This window comes from Culex pipiens, chromosome 3 (assembly GCF_016801865.2).
Source record: "Culex pipiens pallens isolate TS chromosome 3, TS_CPP_V2, whole genome shotgun sequence".
Classification (NCBI taxonomy): Eukaryota; Metazoa; Arthropoda; class Insecta; order Diptera; family Culicidae; genus Culex; species Culex pipiens.
The window spans coordinates 94904182-94908278 of NC_068939.1; positions in this window are offsets into that span (position 1 = coordinate 94904182).

The window sequence follows — 4097 nt, forward strand, 5'->3', positions numbered from 1 at the left end:
ATGGCAACAATGGAATCGGCTGATGTTGATGTCGACAAAGTTTTGAAAAGAGGCGATAGGCTACCTCAAATTGTTTTAAAGTGGGTTTTTACGTTTTAAAATAACAAGAAAGAATTTTGATTTTATTTCACAGCATGAAATGTATGTAATTCAAGGAAAATGTTGATTGCCACCTATGATACGAGTGTTTCCCATAAAAGAAGAAAAGCAAGTAAAGAAAAAAAATAAAGAAATAAAGAAATAAAGAAAAAAAGAAATAAAGAAATAAAGAAATAAAGAAATGAAGAAATAAAGAAATAAAGAAATAAAGAAATAAAGAAATAAAGAAATAAAGAAATAAAGAAATAAAGAAATAAAGAAATAAAGGAATTAAAAAAAAATTCAGAATTTCTTAATTTCTTAATTTCTAAATTTCTTAATTTCTTAATTTCATAATTTCTTAATTTCAGAAATTCAGAATTTCAGAATTTCAGTATTTCAGTATTTCAGAATTTCAGAATTTCAGAATTTCAGAACTCAGACCAAAATAAGACCGGCGAGAACGGGAAGTATCTAATTATAGAACGAAAAATCAAAGTATCTGGAGTTTTTTTTTAAAAGGTCCTATAAACCAAATTTTCATTTTTTGCTTTTTGGGTGTTTTTGAATACCCCTGACTCAAAAAAAAACTCCAGGTATGCTATTTGAAGGGACTGAAAAATAATTGATAAATGGAGCCATATTGATATTGAGAAAATTGACAGCCAGAGAGTCAACTGTACAAACATGGGGTGAATTGAAATTCAGAAATTCTAAAATACTGAAAATTTAGAAATTCAGAAATTCAGAAATTCAGAAATTCAGAATTTCAGTATTTCAGTATTTCAGAATTTCAGAATTTTAGAATTTCAGAATTTCAGAATTTCAGAATTTCAGAATTTCAAAATTTCAGAATTTCTGAACTTCTGAACTTTTGAACTTTTGAACTTCTGAATTTCTGAATTTCTGAATTTCTGAATTTCTGAATTTCTGAATTTCTGAATTTCTGAATTTCAATTCACCCCATGTTTGTACAGTTGACTCTCTGGCTGTCAATTTTCTCAATATCAATATGGCTCCATCTATCAATTATTTTTCAGTCCCTTCAAATAGCATACCTGGAGTTTTTTTTTAAAGGACCCCGCCTTGAGTCAGGGATATTCAAAAACACCCAAAAAGCAAAAAATGAAAATTTGGTTTATAGGACCTTTTCAAAAAAAAAACTCCAGATACTTTAATTTTTCGTTCTATAATTAGATACTTCCCGTTCTCGCCGGTCTTATTTTGGTCTATTTTGTCGTGCTCTACTAAATGCTGCCAAACATTGTTAATATTAATATTATTTTGTTCTATCCGGAAATAAATTTTGAATGGTTCTAAATTAAAAGTTCCCCTGCATTTGTCTAAAATTTTTATCTTTGGTTTTTCCGTGCACGTGATGCTTTGTGTTGACGTTTCCCCAAGCGTTTCTCTCCCATTTTCTACCGTTCCTTCTTGAAACGCTTGCGGGAAAAATGGCGGTCTGCCAGTTATTTAGGTTTGAGTCATAGCTAAGTCATAACGCCATCCAAGAGCATCGTAAAAATTTCGATGCTCGTGCTTACGATGTCGTTGCATGATCCATGAAAATCCAGCCTTTAAGGTATTGTTTTGATATTGCAAAATTGCAAAATTTGTCAATGGTCGAACACCACATTTTTGTATTCTTTTGGTATTACAGTATTTTATCAAATTCCTCTGAAACTGTGAAATTTTTTTTACCAATTTTGACAAAATAAATAATTTTGCGCTTAAATGATGTCTCAAAGCGAATGCTTTCATTGAAAATTGGAAATTTCAAACTTGATTTTAAACATTTTTGATATACCCCCTAAAGAAATGACCACACACAGACAGATTATTGAATTTTGGTGAATTTCAATCCAGTTTTATTTTAATGACACTTATTTCTCATTTTTTTTCAAAATCTTCAAGAACTTCAAGCACAGGCCGTTCATCAATGACAAATGCATTCGATGTGGTGAAGAATATCACTAATGGCCTATCTACAATCACTTAGCTTAGAACATCTAAGTAAAGTAGTTACTTAGGAAAGTACGCAACTTACGGCCGTCATCCACAATCAACTTAGAAATTTTGCTGGGCTGATATACGTTGCTATGCAGTTGTTTGTTTACCTTTGATATTGAAACGTCAACTTACCGTAGATTTTGAAATTTTTCCAACCATACGTCAGTTTCTAATTTGATTACTTTTCCATTGTAAAAGCTCGGCTTCATTTCCATTGATTCAAATTCCTAAGCTAAGTGAAATTTTCTAAGCTAAGTGATTGTAGATAGGCCATAAGAACAACATGGAAACATTAGGTGAGTAGATTTGGCTGTTGCATATGGATCATTTCCGTTTTTTCACTAACTGCAACTGCTGCACTAAACATGGTATGAAAATACCAAATTTTGGTATTACTTGTGCAAATACCAGTGACCAAAATGTTCTTTCGGTTGCTCAGTAATAGATGGTAAAATATCATGAAATCATGTATGTGGAAGACCATCGGAATACCAAAATCTGATTTTCCAAGGGCGCGGGAACACCTAAAAATAAAACCATGGCAATACCAAGTTTTGGTATTCAAGTAATGTTCCAAAATCCAGAAGACCTCAACTTGGTATTGAAATGGTTTTATTTTGTGGTATTATTTTACCCTTGGAATAACATGGTTTGGTATTGTTATGCCCTTCCACAAACAAGACTTTGGTATGATTTCATGGTATTTTACCATCTATTTCTGGGCAACCAAAAGATCATTTGATCGCTGGTATTTGCACAAGTAATACCAAAATTTGGTATTCCCATGTTATTTACCCATGCTCGGGTAGTACATTTTCACTTTCAAACTGGTGTAACCAAATAAGTTAGAACTTGGTGCGTTTGTTTAACGAAAACATACAAACCGATAGCTTTAAAAAGTTTGACTTCGTCATTAATAGTTTGGAAAATATTTACTATCAAACTTTGAAAATCATGCAAGATGGCCTTCGGATAATCGAGTCTGGACTGTACTTGTTATCTTTTGCTAGCTTTTTGCGAACAGTAAATTGGTTCCGCTTTGACACTTTTAAATTGAGGCCCCTTCGCGAACCATCATTCCACACCCGTATAATGACATATTAAAATAATACAGCAGAGTAACGAAAATGGTAGAGCTTTTAAAACTATTTTTGTATTTTTAAAGTGAAAATTGCGATTTTTCTTCTAAATATTGAGTACGGCATTGAATTGGGCGTCCTGTTTAACATAAAAGTCCCTTGGACAAAATTTCACGGCAATCGAAAAGGGTTCTGAGCAATTGCTGTGTAAGTTGGCGGAGAATGACCCTTTCGTGTTGTCTATGGTAACCATAAAATGTAAACTTTTTTTTCTCGGATACAACACACATACACAGATAAGAAAACAATTCTTCGAAAATTATTTCCCCTGTTCTGTGGTGTTTTTTCAAATTAATTATTGAACTCTATTATCTCGAAACCAACTGATCTGATTTTGTATGTTTTTGTAATTTGTTTGAATGTTTTTGTAAACCAAATAAATTACTACATAAATTTGCTACAACAAAATTATTGACGACTCTGTCAGGATAGAGAACAAACGAAATTCTTTAGTATAACTGAACGGTTGTAAAAAGTGTAGGTAATTAAAACACACGAAGAAACAGTATCTCATAATTGTAAACCATAATCATGTTTCTTTGTCCGAACAGGTGTGCCTCCATAACTCTTCCAGGCATTCATGTTAACAATCTTATCTACAACCCATTACTTTATGGTTCCACGTGGGAAGCTAACAACGAATAATTAAACCTGCTGCTGCGTTCTGTTCAATTTGCATCGGCCAATAACAAATAGAGCTGTCTTCGGCGTGTTCATTAGGAGCATAACACCACACACACTCACACGTGGACGAGCAATCGCGCCGATGGCAAAACTGCTTCCGGTGTGTGTGTGGCAGGACGTAACGGACCGTTGCCTATGCAAAAGAGGCCTCCTGCACTGCCTGGAACATGGTTCCAACACGATACT